Below are 22,042 nucleotides of genomic sequence, written 5' to 3' on the forward strand. Positions count from 1 at the left end.
ATATATTCCAGCTCTACCACTGTAAAACATTTGTATGCAGGTTGTGCCCAAGACCGTCATGAGTTTTGCCTTAACAATATATGCCACTGTAAAACATTGTCATGCTACTTATACCCAAAGACAGTCATGAGGCTTGCTTCAACAATATATGCCATTGTAAATCATTTTATATTGCTTGTGCACTGAGATCATCAAAATACTTGCCTGACCAATGTATGCATGCCACTGTTAAACGTTTTGATACTGCTGGTTGTTTGTCACAGAAAAGGGAGAGTGATAAGGAGATGGATAGTGAGTGATGGAGTGATTGCAGTTGCTACATTTACTCCAGCTGGAGAATCGCCAATGCTTCTTTGACAAGGAGATCTCTCTTAACATTTTTAAACCTCAATCCCTTAGCCTTGCATGCCTGTAGACATTATTTTCATATTTTGTAGGCTTCTTATTACACGGCCCACGGTAGTGGCCGCGTAGTTATGGTTAAATTGCTAAACCCATAGGAAGAGCACCTTTTGGGCGGCTTTTAACTTTGCTCCCCCTGGGCGAATCCACACCAAACTTTGCAAAAAAAAGTATATGTCCCACTCTGAATTTCTTTGCAAAGTTTGGTGAGCTTTGGTCCAGGGAGGGCAAAGTTATAGGGGGGGGTCCCAAAATGTCTTTTTTTCCCCATAGACTGAATGGGGAAAAAATGTTGCTCATGTCTACAGCCCAAACTGCTGGACGGATTTTCACCAAATTTGTGGCAGGAGCAGCGACTTGGTCCCAAAAGCAGGCTTTTGTACATTTGGTGAAAATCCATCCAGTATTTTTTTTAAAACTACCAAAAAGTAGGTCACAAAAATTTAGTGATATCTATGTCTGCTCCGTGGACACACTTCCCTGTTCACTCCGCAGACAGGACACCGATTGGTTAATCGGCTTACGTCATGTCCCTGGTCATGCGACGTGTTCGCTGATTGGATGGTGAAGAGCGTGAAGTGTGTCAGATTTTTGGAAACACCCGCCATCTTGGATTCTCTGACAGTGGCTTGTGTCCGCGGACATTGCGGTAAAAACATATTAAAAAACACAACATTGCACTTGTCAAACTTATCAAATAATCTCTGGGGAGGTGAGGGATGATGAGGATGGGATGGGATATGGCTGCAAGAAACAAAATAAATGGGTGTTTTCTGCCGCGAAAGTCCACGAACAGTTCGGATGTTCGTGAACAGTCTTGTAAAGTTCGCCAACACCTCAGCATTAAAGGGTTGGTGAAATGCAGTTCTTGGATGGCCTATAGATTTGCCACCATTTAATGGAACTGCATGACATTTTGCATGTATATTTCTGAGCTGATTCTGAGTGAGTATGCAAAGATTGGTGAGATTCTATCATGAGGGGGCAAAATTAGAGGGAGGGTCCCAAAATAATGTAAAGGCTTATAAATGAGGTGCCATTTGATGAATCTACACTTCATTTGGCAAACTGATAATAGATCAAAATATACATGTTTTTGTGAGTTTGGTGGGATTCTGTCAAGAGGGAGCAAAATTAGAGGGGGGTCCCAAAATAATGTAAAGGCTTATAAATGAGGTGCCATTTGATTAATCTACACTTCATTTGGCAAACTGATAATAGATCAAGATGTACATGTTTTTGCGAAGTTTGGTGGGATTCTGTCAAGAGGGAGCAAAATTAGAGGGGGGTCCCAAAATAATGTAAAGGCTTATAAATGAGGTGCCATTTGGCGAATCTACACTTCATTTGGCAAACTGATAATAGATCAAGATATACATGTTTTTGTGAAGTTTGGTGGGGTTCTGTCAAGAGGGAGCAAAATTAGAGGGGGGTCCCAAAATATTGTAAAGGCTTATAAATGTGGTGCCATTTGACAAATCTACACAAAGGTTTGCAAAAAGATTATACATCTAGATATAGATGTTTTCGTAAAGTCTGAATGAATTTTGTCAAGTGGGGGTTAGTTTTATGACGATTGTATGTGCATTCATTTGACACTTTTGAAAAAATAAAACATGGGTGGATTTCCAGCAAACTTGCATAAGGAGCATTGGCAAGGACCTACAAGCATGGTTTTGCAAATGTGCCATTGTTTTATTATTTGATGTCCTGGGTGTTAGTCTTAGCAGTGTACGGTGGTTGCGCGAGTTATGGTTGTTTAGCTTACCATAACTGGCAAATTTCTGGGGTTTTCGATTTTACTTGAAACTATAACATCCCTTTAACAAAGTTTTTTCTTTGAATTTCATAGGTTTTTATTAGTCCAACATAACCATAATGTCCCTTTAACAAAGTTTTTTCAGTGAATTTCAAAGGTTTTTATTAGTGCAACTTAACCATAACGTCCCCTTAACAAAGTTTTTTCATTGAATCAAGATATATATACACATTAAAAGAGATGCATAGCCATCATTTGACCCCACATCATGCATGCCGTTTCAGTCACAGCCTTACACATTGCATGCTGGAACTTATACTATTAAAGGATTTATTAATTCTTTTTTTATAATACACTTAATACCCAAGTTCAATTTCTAAGCACGGATACGGGATTCAAACCTCTGTTGCTCTGCATGGCCTGGCTTTAAAGACCCGCACGTTGCCCCTGTGCTATCCTCCATACATAAAGTTTTATGCTAGTTAACAAACCATGGTTCTCAGTGATTCCTCTGTGATTAGCCACACACGGCCCAAGCTTGTATGTGATATGTACCATCCATTTGTTAAAACATCATAATGAATGTACTACATTCATTATGTACAACATATTTACAAAGCCTCTATTTGACCAACTGGACCGTCTGGGTGTCACCTACACAAACTACGCAGATGACACCCAGATACTCCTCACCATCTCTGGTAATTACCAAGAAGACTCTGCCGGATCAACAAAATATTCTCCATCATTCAGGCATGGATGGCCTCCCATGGCCTCTGCCTGAATGATGAGAAGACAGAGCTCCTAATCGTCGGCTCCCCCAACACTCTAACTAAACTCGACCCTAGCTATAAAAACATCACCATAGATGGCTACGCCATCCCCATAGCCAAAAGCGTAAAAACCCTTGGTTTCTGTCTAGAAGCCAACACCAACCTTAGCAAACACACCAATATGACCGCCTCAGCTGCTGCCTATACCGGCAAGCTCATTAGGGGCAGCAGACCTTTCCTATCACCCAACAGCTGCCTCACCCTTGCCAGGGCCCTAATACAATCCAAACTCGTTTACTGTAACAGCCTGTACCTAGGTGCCAATCAATCCGTACTCAACAAGCTGCAGGTAATACAAAACAACGCCTTGCGCGCAGCCCTTAACATTCCCAGACAAGAGCATATCTCCGCTACTAGGAAAGCCTGCAAATGGCTATCCATACGCCAAAAAATTGATCTAAAAACCATTTGCCTCACGTACAAATCCCTCAATCACCTAGCACCACCATATCTAGCTAATAAATTCACCCTGAAACCTGCCACCAGATCCACCAGATCCTCCAACACTATTTGCTTATCAGTGCCCAGGTTCCACCTAAAAAGAGCTGGAGGTGTAAGCTTCACAGTGCTTGCCCCCCAACTCTGGAACTCCCTACCACTTAACATCAAAACGGTTGAATCCTTCCAGATCTTTAGGAAGCAGGTCATCAGCTGGCTTCTAAACAAAGAATAACGCCATCAACACCAGACCCATGTGGTATCTGGCTTAGACACTGTATTTATATTGAAAACTGTATATTGTACGCATTTGCTCTTGTTTACTGATCACTGTATATATATATGTATATATTATAAACTTGTACGAAGTATGCAGAACTAAGATACTTCTCAACGCAGTAACCAAATTCTTAAGCGCCCTTTTACCTCTGGGTTTGGAGCGCCATACAAATAAAATAAACAAACAAACAAACAAACAAAAAGAAAACACATACATTAGTAACTTCAGTATTAGGTATGCATTTGAAAAAAATGGGTACACCTTTTTACTCACAAAATAATTTGGTGAACTAAACGGTAGTGGAAAAACAAAAGAAAGGAGCATGAAAGAAAATTAAAATGTAAAATGGAGACAGAATGCTTTCCAAGAGTATACTGCTACTCTTAATTTCAATTCCGGCACATGTTTTTCAGGGTTTGAACACATTCAAATGTGCATATTAAGTGGTGTTCTACCAATGCCCATGTTTCATTTTAGAAAACCAGCCTACAGGCTTTTCTCTCAGAGTTAATTCATACTTCTCCCAGTCGTAACCTGGTGAAGGGTGATGCTATTCTGCAGTAATAGAGGTAGTTGAAGCGGCTTTTGGTGCCAGGTGGAATGCATTTAATAAGAGGGAATTTTTTCATTGATGACTTTGCACGAGTCAACACGTGTAGGGAGGTAGCCTGATCAAGTGTCAGAGGGTTCGAGGTGGGTTTCTCCACCAGAGGAATGTGTTTAAATACTCGGTGAAAATGGTGCACTTTACAGTGTAATTTCTGATAAAAACAAATATGGTAAAAAAGCAATACAATTTACAATGTATTCAGAGAAAACATCCTATTGATGGATGCCAGGTCACAAAGTGTACTCAGGACATTGTGCAATTATGGCAACATTGCCACTCTAAAGCACTTGTTTATGAGGCCTATAATTATGGTGTATGCTAACATTGCCCAATGAAACACATTTCCACACTGCCTGTGACCAGATATATGCCACTATCGCCATTGTGAGGCATTTTTAGGATGGTACCGAACAAATATGCCAGCACTGCCACCAGCCACTGTGAAGCACATGTTCATGGTGCCAATGTCTATGAACTATGCCAGCATCACCTTTACAATATGTTTTCATGTTTCCTATAATGAAACACATGCCAGTATTGCCAATGTAAAATACTTTCATGATAATGTCCTGTTCATAATATTTGCTAGCACTGCAAATGTAAAGTATGTGTTCATGCCAACTGTGTCTATGACATATCCCAGCATTGGACTGTAGAACACTTTACAGTACCTGGCCCAAACATATGCTAACATTACCATTGCAAAACACTTTCACAATGTCCAGAATATTTTTCACATTGCCTCTGTAAATCCCATTCAAGGCCCAGACTCTCACAATTCATGGTGCTCGTACCACACACCCTAACATTCATTCATACACGCTCGTTCAAGCTATTCCGTGCATACACATACACACACTTTAACCAAAATAATTCTGCTTCAGTGTGGTCTTGCCAGATGCCTCACGGCCTCCGGTCTAATGCTCCAGTCAGGCCACAGCAGTAATGCAGGTGGTGGAGGCTGTGAAGAGAGGATTTAAAAAAATTAAAAGAATACACTAGAGATGTCCTGACAAATTGAGCGGGTATGTACAGGGGAGGAATACTAATGGGCCTTTATAAAAAAGTAAATTGATAAAGATAAGCCGGCATGCCATAGTCAGTCACTGTTCTCTTCCTAGCTCCAGCCCGAATCAAAGTACAGGGCCTGGCGATTGGGAACAGCTCCACTGACTATGCAGGGGTAGTAAGTGAGATGGATAAGGTTGAGCGTAGGGTTCGCAGGTTGTTTTTTTTGGAGATGCAGTGGATGAGATGGGGGGCTGTGTTGTAGAAGCAGCGTTGAGTGGTGGATAGTACTTTTTCAATGTGTGCTTCGACGGGAAGCCAATGGGCATCGTGCCTGATTTGAGAGATGTGCACTGAGCGTTTGAGGCCCCACACTGCTCTAAGGCATTGTTCTCTGTGAGTTGTACTTTATTAAGGTTCAGGTTTTTGGTGGAGGTCCCTGCTAGGATGGCATTGCAGTAGTCAGGTTTGCTGCCGATGGTTGCTCTGGCTAGCGTGAGGCAGTTGCTAGTGGTGACGAGTTTTCTAGAGAGATTGAGGAGTTTGGTTCAATATGCTGCGGAGGAGGCCATGGCTTTCACGTGTTTGTTCAGGTTGAGTTCAGCATCTAGGTAGACTCACAGTGTTTTGACATGGGGTGAAACGGGGATGTTGTTCCCATCAGTGTTGATGGAGGAGTATGAAGAATCAAGGTCTTTGAGATGGAGGGGGGAGCCAACAATGAGTAGCTCAGTTTTATCATCATTAAGGCAGAGGTGGTGGTTAGTCATCCAGGCCTGTATGATGTTGTAGAGGTGGTTGATGTTTGCAATGTCAAGCTCGTAGGAGCCAGAGCGTTTGAGGAGGATCTTGGTGTCATCTGCAAAATCTGTGAAGGAGATATTGAGGTTGTCGAGGTGTTGAAACAGGTCTTTGGTATACGTGTTATAGAGCGTGGGAGAGATGCATAAGCCCTCTGGGACCCCATAGGGAACTGGGATAGGATATGCTGCTTTTGTGCCGTCGAAGACCCTAGAGGTTCGGTTGCTCAGGAAGGATTTGATCCATTTGGACACTTCTTGGTAGAAGTTTAAGGAGCTGGTGTGGCGGTGGCAAAGCATATCGTGGTCTACGAGATCGAAAGCCGCTGAGAGGTCAAGTAGCATGAGAATGCGAGGTCTCTCATGTCATGAATGTGATAAAGTTGTATCTTGAGGTCGAGGAGGGCGGATTCTGTGCTATTTCTGGGTCTAAAGCCAGATTGGCAAAGGCCGAGTAGGGAGTGGGTCTCAAGGTGGGTTCGCAGTTGTAGAGCAGCAGTGTGGTCGAGGATTTTCAGGAGGAAAGGAACTGTGGTGATGGGGTGGTAGTTGGTGGGTGGGAGGGTTTTTTCAGCTGGGTTTTGACCGAGGCTTCTTTGATGGAGCTGGGTATGGTGCAAGTGCTTAAGGAGGCATTGATACATTTTGCAATGGTGGGGGCCAGAGACTCAGCACAGAGTTTGATGATGTGTGCAGGACAGAGGTCGCCAGTGCAGTTGGAGGCTTAGAGGTGTTGAATGATGGCATGCATTTCTGCTAAGGTGACAGGGTGAATTTGAAGGTGGGAATGGTGGGTGTGGTGGGGTAGGGTGTAAAGTGGGCATGTTCGACTACAGGAACCTGTGATTTTTTTAGGATGTTTTTTTCTCTGATGTTCTGGATTCTGTTGGCTAGGGTGGATTGTACCAGGGTGCACCAGGTTTTGTCCTTAGAAAAGGTCGAAATGGGTGGGACCAGGGTTTCCAATTCTTTGAGAATTTTGAAAACTCTTTAGTATTGGAGCAGGTTTCTGTGATGCAGGTGTTGTAGATGGTGTTAATGATGGGCATTTTGTAGAAAGCATTGCAGATGCCGAAGGCATCTTTGTTAGTGAGGGTGTTTTTTTTGCGCCAGATGTGTTCTTTTGCGTGCTTGGTTTTGCGGAGATTATCTAGGTCTTCGTTGAACCAGTTGTGGTGGTGATCTTTTCTTTTTTCTGAGTGGTTATTTTGAGAGGGGCATGGAGATCCAGGGTGTGGCTCAAGGCAGCGTTGTATGCTGAGAGGATGGCCTCAGGGTTGTTGTTGTCAGGGCATGTTTTAAGGGCGGTCATGATGGTAAGTTCTAAGAGTTCCATTGTGTGTTTTTTTGTGTGCCTGGCTTTGATCGGTTGGTGGGTGTGTGTCGGTTTTTAAGTGGTGACGTTGAGGTCAATGGCGAATAGGATCAGGGAATGGTCTGTCCAGGGCATAGGGTTGATGGCTAGGATTTTGTTGGGAGTGTTGATGGATAGGATCCAGTCGAGTATGCAGCATTTAATGTGAGTGAGGGCTTGGATGCCTTACATGAAGTTCATATCTTGGAGGGTTGAGGCGAGTTTGCAGGCCAGGTGATCGGATGGGTCAGCAAAGCCAAGATTGAGGTCATCTAGGAGCAGGAATTTGGTGTTGGGTTTCAGGAGAGGGACAATGAGGAGAGGGGTGTCAGAGTCTGGGGTGCCAGCGTTGTTGGGCTGATGATAGATGAGTAGGACGTAAGTAGTATTTTGAGGGTTGGGATTGATCTTTGTGAGTAAGATTTTGTACCCAGCAATGGGGAGGGGGGAGTGGGAGGGTTCTGATAGGGAGGGAGGTTTTGGTGATGATGTCAACTCCACCACACGTGGTTGACAGGTCTGTCAGAGCGGGGGACAGAGTAATTGGGGGGATGGTGAGTGATAGGTGGGGTCCAGCTGCTTTGACAGGGAGCAGGTCAAGGTCTTGGAGTAGATGTAGGTCATGGATATCGGTGGCCTGGGTGCAAATAGAGCGAGCATTGATGAGGGCACAGGCTATAGGCTTTGTAGGGGTGGGGGCAGGGGGCTTTGGCGGATGGCGGTGTAGGTGATGTGGAGGAGGTGTGGTTGTGTTGATGTAGGGGTGGAGAGGTGCGGGATCTGAGGCATTTGGAGTCCAGTGCAACCTAAGCAGGCAACATGAGCGGCCGCGGTACTTATAGTGAGGTGTTGGAGTCTGGTGATAACTAGACAGGCAGCTGTGGTACCCGTGGATGAGTTGGAGAGGGTAGGCATGTGTGCAGTTGGTGGGGATGGTGATGGGCTGGGGGACAGTGGGAGGCGGTTTAAGTTTGGATATGGGCTGTGTGTCTGGGCTCGGGGCTGTGTGCCTTGAGGCACTAGATTGTATGTGGTATTGAGGTGGGGGGGTGGGTTGGCAGTCAAGTGTTGGGGTGCCTATCCAGATCAGGGGTGCTAAGTGGGGTGAAGGCAGAGAGGGGCATGGGGGTGTCCTTGGGCTGTTAGGGGTTATGCTAATGCTGGTCGGTGGGGTGGTAGTGAAGGGGCTGACGCTGGCAATGTTGGTAGGAATCTTGTGCTTTGAGGGCAGCTGATCGGGGGTGGCGGGTGGGTGAGGTGGCATATAGGTGGCTAGGGGGTAGTGACTGCATAGGAGGGCAAGGTCATAGGCTAGTGTAGCATGAGTAGCGTGATAGTCGGTGGTATTTACGGGCGGGCGAATGGTCAGCCTCAATGGTGCTGCTGGTGATGGAGTCAAGGTTGCAGGCCACGTGGTAGGCCTGGGGAGTCTTTTGCATGTTGAGATTGGCCATGGCGTAAGGAAGGCAGGTATGGTTACCATGGCGATTACGTTTGGCTGTAGCAGCATGGTAAGTACAATGATTAGGTTCAGTAATAGTAGCAAGGCTAGGCTCAGTATGGCTAACATGGTTAGATTCAGCATTAGTAGCATGGTTAAGTTCGGTAAGGCTAGCAGAGTTATCATAATGGGTGCGTTTGCAAAAGGCATCAGTAATTGCATACATGTTATACTCGTTAATAGCATCAGGGTACACATAGGGGATGCAAGCATCAATTTGGTAACAGGGTGCTTTACGTGGTATGGTTGGGTCAACCTTGCTTTTGGCTGTATGAAGAAAGGGTATGGGTTGAGCTGCGGGTGGACAGGTAGTGACAATGTGGAGGGAGTCCGTGGGTGGGAGTCGGGACGCTGCGGGCATATTGCTGGCTTCTGAAGTGAAAATGTTGTAGAGGCTGTGAGAGCGGCAGTGGCGCAAGTGGTGGTTGGGCTTCGTGGCAGCAACTGTTTAACAGGAGAATCTCTCCTCGTGCTCATAGTCCTGTGCAGTGCTGTTGGGAGTGGGGATGAAGGCAATAGATTTTCCCCAAAAAATAGAGCGTTTGTTGGTGGTGCCGTGGAATATGGGGTTTCCATGGGTTCACAGGGGTGGACAGGAGCTTTAGTCATGGGCCTTTGCATCGGGCCCGGCTTCGACTCCAGCCTCGGCTGTCTGTTTTCATTAGAGCAGTCCATGAACCAATCAGATGTCACGGTGGTGGGTGGTGCTTCCTTAGTTGCACCGGAGGGTGAATTGTCAATGCGAGGAGCGGCGGCCATCTTAGCAGGGATTTCGAACCCACTGCTTCTTATGGGTGTTGCTGGAGCTGGGATCACTGCCTGGGTGATGGGGATCATACCATGCTCAGAGGGCTGTTGCATCTGGAGGACAGGAGCCTTAGTCACGGGCCTTGGATTTTTCCAAAATCTAAAATGTTTTGGGGTAGTTATTGCGAGGACTGCTGGACAAAGTAAAGCAAGAAAAATCACCATCTCTAAATCATTCTTCCTCCCTCCCTAACTGACAAAACATCTTTACACATTATTCCAACACCACGTTATATTAAGTGTATTATTAAGGTATATTAAGTGTATTATTAAGTTACATTAAGTCTCGGGAGGATAGCTCAGAGGCAACATGTCCATCCTTGGAAGCTAGAGCAACACAGGTTCGATCCCCAGGTCCGCATTTAGAAACCTCTGGGTATTAAGCGTGTTATAAATAACCAATCATATCATATCATTTGATGCCACTGCAATCACCACCACAATGGTCTTACTGCACTGAGACCAATACATGGGGGCAGAGTGACCCCGCCAGAGATACCTAGGCCATGGTCCAGTGTAAGTAAGAGTATTAAGGTGAAACAAAACAACAGAGACTGAAAAAATGAGGTGAAGAGATAAATTGCAATACAGAGGAATGAACATGATGGGGATAGGGAAGAGGTGGTGTCATTATTTGTATATGAATATGTATTGTGCGATATTAGAAAAATTGATATGATCAACAAAAAGGAACACATGATTCCTCATGGAAACTAGCATTTGCCCACAAAGGCAGTTTTCCAAAACTTGCGAGAGAAGTGTTTAGGGAATTATTGTAGAATGGATGCGTGATAGACCAATGTAGTGCTTGAACAACCCTAGTAATGGTAGCACAATGGAACATAGACCACCCCAAGACATCTACACAAAGGTTCCATAGGCACCACACCCCCACAGATATACCAACACAACCCTCCACAATCTCCTTACACGTCACAGTGTCAGGCACCACAGACAATAACACACAATTCACAGACTTTATATCCACCTCCCAAATCAAGCAATATGGGACTGAGACAGGCCCAGTGTTACAATAAGACAATTCTAGGGAACTTCATGTGAGACCACTAGAAGAGGAGCACAAATGGACATCATTTTTCTCCTAAAACATTATATCCGTCTCACTGGAAGGGGGGATTTTATTAATGAATTCTAGCTACTCCCAATGTTTACAGATAAGGCACAGTGACATTCAAAAATGTGAAGAGGATCACACACTTTGACTAAGTAGTGAAGCCAAGATTGTAACCCGCTCTGCAGTTTAACCACTTGACACAATGTATTCAGAGCTCTTGTAGGCATACATATTTATTCTTTATCTTTCAATACCTAATATAATACTGTCTTATAAAGAATGCTTCCTTTTATCCCTGAAGACCTTCATGCTCAGGTAGTAGCAGCCTGACGATAAAACCACCTATCTCTCCCAACTGGCATATCTAATTCATCTATTGCAGATCAATTAGATGCTAAATGCAGCTGTCCGTCTAGTCAGGGGCATCCCTTTTGGCCATCATGTTACGGCAGGACGGCAGGCCCTGTACTGGTTGCCTGTTTCAGTGCAAATCCAGTTTAAGGCTCTGTGCATTACTCATCGAGCCAGGAGTGGGAAGGGTTGTCTAGCCATTCAGGACAAAATCCAATACTGCTGCTCAGGGCGTTTGCTCCAATCTACCAATGCAGGACTATTGAAGATACCTAGCTATTGCAGAGAATGTGTGGGAGGCAGAGCATTCTCCATTGCTGGCCCGAGAATCTGGAATACACCGCCAGTGGCGTGTGGCGCACTGAATATTTTGGGTTGTTTAAATGCAGGTTAAAAACCCACCTGTTTGCTTGAACTGTCGCCTCTCTTTCATTATCTATATTGCGCCATGATGCCTTTGGTTACAGTGTGCATTACAAATATTGGATTGATTGATTGCTTGAATGCTTGCAAAGTGCACAAATCACATAGTAAAATCAACCTTAAAGTATATAACTCCTTATAGAATTATGTTAAGTGAAAAGAGAATGCGTGTAGTTTTATTTTTCACATCTTAAATGGATGACTAAAGGGTTTGGGCCTGATTCATAGAATAATCGGTGCAGAAAAGCATTTTGTAGATTCATGGAACACAAAGCACAGGGCTTACCCGGGACTTGCGAGGAATCTGTGCTGGTCCACCACGTTACTGTGACCCAACGAATGCATTCCGTGAGACCCCAAGAGAAGGGCCGGCTGTGCCTGTGCAGCCACCTAAAAAGGGAGTGGAACATGTGGAATGAGGAAGAACAAACGAAAATATGGGCGTTACGAAGGACGTTCCACCATCAAACAATGGCACCGCCCATATGCGTGCAAAACATACGTATTCACGGAATTGAACAGGGAACGCCAGGTAGCAAAAAAACATGCACAAATCCAGAAACACCACACGATAGCAGGCATAAACGTCAAAGCGCACACTAACAAATGCAGAAAAAGCAATTGTGATCAACAAATGCATGGATACAGCCACGATGAATGGACCATTTGTTGTATCAGTCATCCAGGGACACCGCAGGCGGGGGAGGATGGCCAGGGACCGGATCTTCAACCCAAGGACCATCCCTTTTGGGATGCCTGATGGCCGGATCTATGGCAGGTATAGGTCCCCCTGGTGTCCGGTTAAATGTTCGAAAAAAAAAGGGTTGAATGGCCTTTTGATCGAAAGTAAAAGGATCGAAAAAAAGGATCAACATTTTTATTTATTTATTTATATATTTTTTTTTGTTTAGAATGTAAAAAAAGGTTTTTATAAAAAGAAAACGGGGAGCTGGGGGAGAACCCCCCATAAAAAAAATTCAATCCTTTTTTTCGGTCCTTTGACTGTCGTGAAAAAGGCATTTGAGCCTTTTGTTTTTGAAACTTTGACTGTGCACCGGTCCCCCCCATATCTTCCTCGTCCTGTTCACGGAGTGGGAAGATTACTTCATATCACCCACCATCTGGTCCAAAGCACTGAGCCCCTTGCAAATGGATCTTCAAGCCAAGGACCAGCCTTTTTGGGATACCTGATGACCAGGTCTATGGCAGGTTTATGTCCCCCCATTTCATCCTCGACCTGGTCACGGAGTGGGAAGATGACTTCATATCACCCACCATCTGCTCCCAAGCACTCAGCCCCTAGCAAATGGATCTTCAACCAAACTACCAGCTTTTTTGGGATGCCTGATGACTAGGTCTATGGCAGGTATAGGTCCCTCTCCCATATCATCCTCGACCTGGTCACGGAGTGGGAAGATTACTTCATATCACCCACCATGTGCTCCCAAGGAATGAGCCCCTTGAAAAAGGAGCTCAATGTTCTGCATTTTTTGCCCACTGTCTCATTCCAGTGGACCACTGCCATAGTAGGGCATCTCCCAGGCCATGCAGTGTCGCTGCTTACACTAGGCATTGGTAATCATAACTGCATGTCCTTCTGTCCGCTGGTATATCTATATGCCGAGAACACTGACAGAAAGGCAAGCAGCGGTCCAGGTTTTATATGGGGTGGCTCACTTCCCAAAAGTGCTAGGTGCCATTGATTGCACCCATGTTGCTCTATGTCCACCTCAAGCAACAGAGCATATCTACCGCAACTGGAAACATTGGCACTCCATAAATGTTCAGGTTGTGTGTGATGCCAAGGCATCATTACTGAAGTGTATGCCAACTATCCTGGTAGCAAACATGATAGTTACATCTTCAGGATGTCCCCAGTACACCAGGCCCTGGAAGCTGAGAAGCATGGCAACACATGTCTCATTGATGAGTATGAATGGCCATGCACATGCATGCATGTTGCACCCAGACCAATAGACACTGTCAACAAATGACAATGACAACCTATCTCACCTCTACAGGGGACAGTGCCTACCCTCTGAGCAAATAGATGATGACGCCCATACGCATTCCCAACACACATGCCGAGGAAAGGTACAACACTCCCCATATTACAACTCCGGGCATAGTGGAGCGCACATTCGGAGTACTCAAGTCGCGTTTCTGTTCCCTTGAGCGCTCTGGTGGTGTGTTGCTATAGGCACCACTAGTAGTCTGCAGGACCATTGTGGCAGTATGTGTCCTGCACAATTTTGTTATCAAACACAAAGGGTGGTATGAGGGTCAGTTACCTTGCTCGAGAAGCAAACACCCTCTTGATAGGTTTCAAAACCTTAGGCTAAAACAAAAGAGCTTGCGAGCAGAAATTGGTTTCGGGGCGGGATACTGCACCCTCTCGAGTGAGTGGTGCTCTACTTCAAAGCAATCCTGGTGATTTTCAAATTAAATATTCAACCTGTATGATTATACTCAAAAAATGTAAATTTTATTAATGTAAAGAAAAAAGATTTTCTTCACAAACAAACAGATTGATTTTGTTACCAAAAAATAGACAATTTTACGTTGAACAGACAGTTTTAGTTAAACAACAATAGTAGATATGCTGAATGGCTCTACTCCCATTTGAATGGTAAATGCTGAATAAACTCAAATCTCTAATTAAAATTCACTTCAAGCATTCAACCCAAGAATTCTACTCATTCGCTCATTCAAGCTAAACCAAACTCATTCATCCCAACATGTTTCTTTCCTAGACAACACAATTCACAATATAATAGTGGCAATTCCTCAGGGGTGCACTGTCCATTGACTATTAAAAAACGTTCAATTTAATGTATCACAGCCAGAGCTTGTGAGTAACAATGGCAACAATTAAGCTTATTAGTAGTAGAGGTTCGGTCTTCCAATTCTAGTCTTGCATTGGATTACTTCACTCGAAAGGGAAAATTGTATCGTTCCCTGAAACGCAAAAAGAACATTGGTTCAGGTGTGCCATATGTTCTTCAATTAAAATGTGTCTTCCCGAACAAGTTCATGTTTAGAAGAAAAGAAGTGCATTCTGATTGCACGAATGATTACATGATTCTATAGCAGAAATCAGGACAAACAGCAAGTGCTGTCACACATTAACAATTCAGCCCGAAAAGTTTTTCTAAACTCACCCTGTGTGCGAAAAGCTAAAGGGGAAATTGTGATTGGGCGAATTGGATTCAACTAAGCTCGTAAGGTTCCACTGACCAATTTCTCAGTCAGAAAGGCGAGTTGCCGATACGGGCCGCTCAAAAAGACACGTTTTTAAAAGGATCTCAACAGATGGATACTTTAAGCGCCCTGGAGTCTCAAAGTCACCGGAGCATCTAAGAGAGGTAAATGAGGCACTCTTTAAAATGAACTCAGCCGATGTGAAGAAAGTCTTTTCTGGTGTAGATTCGGAGATGCTATATGTGGCCCAGGTGGTTCAGCTTATCGTTACTCTATGGCTGACGTCCTCTCGTTTCGGGGCACTGTTTAAAGTCTATTGTAAAAAAGTGGCTGTTAATGACAATCAAGGGTCTCGGGGGTGGTGCCCCGTTGGATACATTAGCATCCGTTCCTTAGATAAGTGTTAGCCTCAAACTACGTCTTACCTGTGTGTCAGGTACAGGGGTGATTCTCAGTTAAGCACTGTGTGCTAATGGTGCTGTTGGGGTTCCAGGTTCCTGTTTGTGGTCTGCACGTCAGGTGTGTGCTTCTTTCCCGATGGCACAGCACCCGGGTGGATCTAATTTGGCAGAGTACCGCTTTGGTTCTATAGGGCACAAAAAAGAGCTGGTTAGTGTGCGCAGTAAAATCAGCTCAGCTGTCCTCGAGAGCAAAGTGAACTGCCCTCCTTACGTTACCGGAGGTTTTGGAAGCTGGATTGCGAACAAAAAGTGTGGCGTCTCCTTGATGAAAAAAAATCCGTCCTTGCATTCCTCTCTCTTCCTCTGCATTCGATTGAAGTTCATGGGAGGTGCCTAATGCTCGCCTTTTATCCATCGCTGTTGCAGGTGATTTTCTTATCACGTGATCCCCACCCGTACATCTAAGGTTCAGTCCTCTTTTTTAATCTTGTTTTGTCTTATTTTGTTATCGGGCCGACCAAGATTGAATAGTACCCGCTATCAATCTGATCAGATTGAAGAGGGCATGCGCCACGATGCGCGAAAATACTAGCCGCTAATCAGCAGTTTATAGCGGTTTCAAGATGAGGAAGAACCACACGGGGAATGCAGCAAGCAAAAGTGGGCAGCCTCAAGCCATCATGTGGTATCAATTTAGTATTTGATGATCATTTCGTTTGACCAAAGTGCTCTCAGTTTGAATAAGGCAATCAATTACACCAACCAGTCCAATTTTTCATTGAGGCCATTCTCCATACTATTGGCTAAATAAACGAGGTGCTGCTTTTTCCTGAGTTGAACTCTTTTATCGGGATTGTTTTCTGAACTGGCTTTTAATTTCAAAAGGACTGACCATTTTAGGTCAGCCGGTTGGTGTATTTGCTCAATCCAATGACCGACTAAAGGGGCATTTAAGGTCTGATTTTTAAGGCAACTTTTATGTTCACTGATCCGTACCTTTATCTTCCTTTCGGTTTTCCTGGTGCAAAGCTTATTACATGGGCACCAAATAATGTAAATAAGTATTGATGGATTGGAATTGGTCAATTTGGTGTGTCTCCAAGGGATGGCTAGACCAATGTTCACTTGAGTGCTTTTGATTGTGGAAGAGCAGCATGTACAGTCCCCCAGGGGTAATGGCCAATCAGTTCTGGTATACCCCACTGCTCAGGCAACATTTTTTATTTAATGGCGATGGTGCTAATGTCATTTCTCATAATTTGTTCCTTCAGGATTTTACTTCTTTTGAAAGCAACTATCGTTCTTGACAGTGGTTGGGTACCTTGCTCCAAAATGTTCCAGTTCTTTGTTAAAATCTTTTTGTTCGGATTAGAAAGGTGACACTAGGTGTTCACAAAAACGAGTTTGTCACTTTTTTTTCTTTTTATTGGTCTTTGTATTACAAGACGGCTTCTCTATTATTATTTTTGGCCCTTTTGAGTGTTTTCATGTTAAGTTTGGTTGGATAACCTCTCTGTTGGAGCCGTTTGTTTATTGCATCCGCTTCTTTTGAAAAATCGTCTTTGTTTGTACTATTGCACTTAATGGTGCAACACAGCGTGGCATCCAGGTGGACATGGTGGTGGCACCCCATCCAAACCCACAGGCAAACCGCTTGCATATGGCTGGGCAAAGGGCATGTGGAGAGGCTGCACGTAGCCAGCTTGTGCAATTGTTTTTCACCTAAATTCCTTCCCCTGTGGAGTGCACACGATCCCGCCAAATCCCAGATGCCATTCAATGACGACAATGTGGCCAATCCACTGTGCCCACAAAACCACCCTGAGAAAGTGCAAATTTGTGAGCATCCTTTAGAAGTAAAAAGACATTTCTTTTTGTGTTTCCAAAAGAAACACATTGAAGAGGGAGGATACCACTACCACCATGCCAGCCATTTCATGAAATCACCCCTTTGGCAACAAAAACATCCCATATGACTAACTAGCACACCTGTCAAATGTGTAAGCAGTGATTAACCCTGAAACATCATGTCTAAGCTGCAAGCCATACATGGCCTCAAACATTAACATGGACAAAAAATACAACAAGCAAAATGGCATATATCTGCACACAAGTCCTAGAATGTGCATGATGTGCACAAACATGTCCCTATTGTGATGTGTAGAAAAGCAGTGCAGTGTCGATCGACAAGTTACTGAATTTGGCAACATGACCACAATAAACTCCATCCCCCCAAAAAAATGAACAAGAGGTAATTTACAATTGTGACAAAGAGGGCGACACACCAGAATTGCCACATTCAGACATGCAGCAACTAAAGTAGCCATTCCAGGTGTCCGGTCAAATGCTTGAATGCAAAGGGTTGAATGACCTTTTGATCGAAAGTAAAATGACCGAAAAAAAAGGATCGACATGTTTTTATTTATTTATTTATATTTTTTGTAGTTTAGCATATATAAAAACTTTTTTATAAAAGGAAAACAGGGGTTTGTGGGGGAACCCCCGCATAAAAAAGAAAAAAAATAGACACTTTTTTTTCGGTCATTTTACTGTAAAAAAAAGGCATTCGAGCCTTTTGTTTTCAAACTTTTAACCAAGAACCGCTATTCCATAATGATCAAGATAAATGCACATCTTACCTGTCCCCTTGGCATGCAGTCGAAAGTAAAATTGTATCCAATGAAATAGCCATCATTCCCTGGTCGAAGGATCTGCAGACAATGAACAAAATGAAACAGAGTGCAGCTAACACATCCATGCACCCAAAAACTCAAGACCCACGGGCCCCCCTCATTGATATACAACGCATGCAAACAACAACTCACAAGACAACCATCAACATGTGTCTCAGCACACATGCAGCAACACCTGCACACTGCATGCAAATCAAACACACAAACTGACAAACAACTCCACACTGCCTGTCGCCCTGAATGACATGCAGCAAATGTGCATGTCACATATCCCCATTCACAGGACGATGGCACACACACAACGCACGCATCAATCAACATGCTGCATGAAAATGAGAAGACATCACATATGCAGATAATTGAGCCTCCAAAAAAGCAGGGACACCCCCTTAAAGACTACCAATGACATGACAAGGCATGACATCCCCTCTGCAGTATTGGGACAGTGCACTGAACACAGTCGTGGGAGCCCATGATGCAAAACACAAGAATGCAAGTAGACAAATACTCACCTCTTGCACTCCAGGCAGGATCATGCTTGACAGAGCAATTCACAGAGGCCGATGGTAGACTGGAAGGCTGGCCAGCGAGGCAACTACCATGGTAGACATAAGCAGACAAGACAAAGCAATGTGATACTGCAAACAAGGATAAATGCATGCTAAACGTAGGAGTCATAATTAAAAGTGCAAGGTCAATGCAGACTTCATTGTGACAGCATAAAATTGGTCCAATTTGCATTCAATTGAATGCAGCAATACTCTGCATCCAGCTGCAGTCAACTTGAAGATGAAAACATCATGGTGCACTATGCATGTGAAAACACTAACAGCGCAAAACGTAATGTGCTGGTACACAACATAGCATCCCAAAAATGTGCATTAATTGTTCCATGGTTGTGGCATGTAACTGGGACTGTACACCATAATTGGGGAACCCTAAGCAAGAGAGGCCAAATGTGCCATCGGACCATTACCCCACAAACATTGTAAAGGATATGAAGTGTCACTCAGTTGGCTTGGTCAAAGTGCAATGAAACACACACCAGCACAACCATCAACACCTGTCAAAGACCACAAACAGCCAGCCCTGCCACCCACTCCCAACCACCCAAGAAAGGCCCACACAGTTGGAACCCCCACATTGTTTAATATGAAACCAGTGGCCCCACCAACCTATAGAAACAACACCATGCCCAGACCTATCACCAGAACGACACCCTGTGAAACATGCACCCATGAAGTAGTACTGGTTCCCCACAAGATAAGTCAATCCAAAGTGATCACACACAGTGCAAGACTCCTAGTCAAACACCACAAAAGTGTCTGCAAATGCCCTTCACTTTCCTTACCAGGGTACCCACCTGCCTTGCATATGATGCAACCCATTGGGAGATGCATCCCCTAAATACAATGACATGCATAGTAACAATAGAAAGAACATGCACATCCATGACAACACATGAATGGATCCAGAAAACATGCAGAGAGCACCCACTGTAGAAGTTCCACAGATTGCAAGAGGGTGACAGGACATAGATTGTGATCTGCCCATGAGTGCAGCATACCACAATAGAGAGAGGGAGAGAGAGTGACAGTGAGAGGGAAGGCCAAGTTAAACACTCATCAAGGAGTACACTGGCTGGATTGGAGATGGCCAATGACATGCACTACACCACAGTAGGTGCGGGCATAGATGAGTAGACCGAGGGAGGTAACACAGTTACATGAGTACCACTTAAATTACCATCCTGGCATGGTAGCATGCTAAGCATGTATCAGTAAAGTTACACATGCAGGAAACCTTGGGAATAATAATGCATGCTCAACATCCAAGACAGTGCCCATGCTTACCCGCTGAATGTGCCAGCATGGTGTGAATCCCGCATCACCTTCACCAGGAACGGTGTCTCCAAATTAGTGACAAGAGGGCCAGTGCCTGGTGGAGTGCATGGGGAGCATGACTGTCAAAGGGTGCAGGGTGTCTCATCCGTTAGTCACTGCAACATCACGGATTACTGAAACAACAGGTGAGAAGACATTGTAACAGTCATAGTGAAGTACCCTTCACACAGTACACATGTGCGAGAATACACTGAACCCATAGTTACCTGCACGTGTGATCCTGCTCACCACCATGCAAACATGCAAGTTGACTTCTGTATACATGCCTGCATGTCCACCACTCACCTCCAGGCCTGGGGTCTACAAAAGTAGCAAAAAATTTACAAAAAAATCAAAAATGTCCATCATGGACTGGGGGGGGGGGGGTCGCACAAGAGTGGGGAGGGGCATGTCAATGGGTGGATGCAAAACATTTTTTTTAACTTAAAAAATACCCCTCCATGTTCTCACGGACCCCACAGCTCTGGTGGACTGAGAGACATAACTGTGCTGGCACCACCATCCTGCATTGAGTCTGAGGGTGGACGTGGTGCTGGATGCTCACCATGCAGTGTCCTGGCCTGGTCCTCAGTGGCAGCTGCCATGCGTGACACTGATGAATACACCCACAGACTGAGGGCTTGGAGGTCCTTATGCACAACCTCACGGGTTGCACAGAGTTCCACTGAGATTGTCTGCTTCAATGATAACATTTCCTGGCGGGAGAGTCTTTTGCTGGCTGCCTCTTCCTCACGGATTGCAGCTCTGTGGGCCAACAACTCACACCTCAGGGCTTCCCTGTGTGCCTGACCCTCTACAAGCAGGGATGCCTGCAGACACTACAAATCTTGTGAAGGCTCCTGACGCCCTGAAGACTCACAGGGCCCAACTGCTCCACCCATTGGTGCACTCACCTTCACCAGCATTGAGGACTGCACATCCGGTTCAGCATCAGAGCTACTTGTGTTCAAAGAGTCAGAAGTGTCTGCAGCATGGCTCAGGAAGATCTGTGGCACAAGTGGGTTGTCATGGACTGCCACGCCACGTCATCCACTGGTGGTCTGAAGCACCACATACTCTTCTTCATCCTCTTCCTCCTCTTGTGGATTCAGTGCCTCCTCGCCTGCACATGGACAGAAAAAGACACGTGGAGTCATGTGCAACGTGTCCACAGTAAACATGTGTATCACATTGCTGTCATGCAACAAAATGCAGAGCCTCTCACCATAGGAAATACAGCATCCACACACTATGGACAACAAGCTATCTAAGCATGGCATATGCAGACTGGCAACAAAATTCCCTGCTCAGGTTCATGATGCCAGTGGGCACATTTCCAACCAACAGGGTCGTTACGAAGCACATTGTGGCCCAGGGCACCACAAACTAATACCATTGAAAGGGGGATGCACATGTGACTCTGTGATGTGCAATTACATCACATGGCAACAGGCAGACACACATATCTGCATCCAAATCTGCATCCATCACATGCCACAACAGTGTTGTCCTGGTACAGGGACTGCACACAATAGGAACATGCCGTAAGTCTGGGAAAAAGGAAACAGTCACAGTTGATGCATGGCTATAAGCGTACCACCTAGGCAAGGTCCGCGAAGTGGAGAGAGTAAGTCAATGGAGTTGTGGATAGAAGCAAGGTACAGTGACCGACAAGAGGCAGAGGGTCATGGACCCATGGAGTGTGGGTTGAGTGTGGCATGGTAACAGGGAGGAGGCCTCACAACGATTTGCCTCAGGAGTCATTGCCATAGGGACAGCTGGGATGTTCACAGTCTAGACATATGCACACTCACCCAGGGCACGCCATAAGGCGTGTTGGCTTTCATCTTGGATGTTCTATGTAGGTAGCATGGAAGCACCTATGTCCATGTGTGAAACGAGATTCTATACCCTGCAGGACATCAAGTGTAACTCCTATGTCAGACACATGCACATGTCTAGTAGAGCAGAGTTACTGACATCAAGGATGCAGCAAACAACTGCATGTTGAGGTATCATGTTGCAGATGTTGTGGGGGTATGCTAGTGGGGGATGAGTACTGTCAAACGGACATGTTCAACTGATGTACAACACATGGTTTGTATCCATTGGACAGAAATCAGTACACCACATGGCATGGTGCACCCGGGGCAGTCATTCCAATGCAGCCAGATGTGCACTACAATTAAATATCTTGGTGATGCTTTACTACACGTACTCAGG

Source organism: Ambystoma mexicanum, chromosome 10 (genome assembly GCF_040938575.1).
Source record: "Ambystoma mexicanum isolate Mex_15411 chromosome 10, UKY_AmexF1_1, whole genome shotgun sequence".
In the NCBI taxonomy this organism is placed as follows: Eukaryota; Metazoa; Chordata; class Amphibia; order Caudata; family Ambystomatidae; genus Ambystoma; species Ambystoma mexicanum.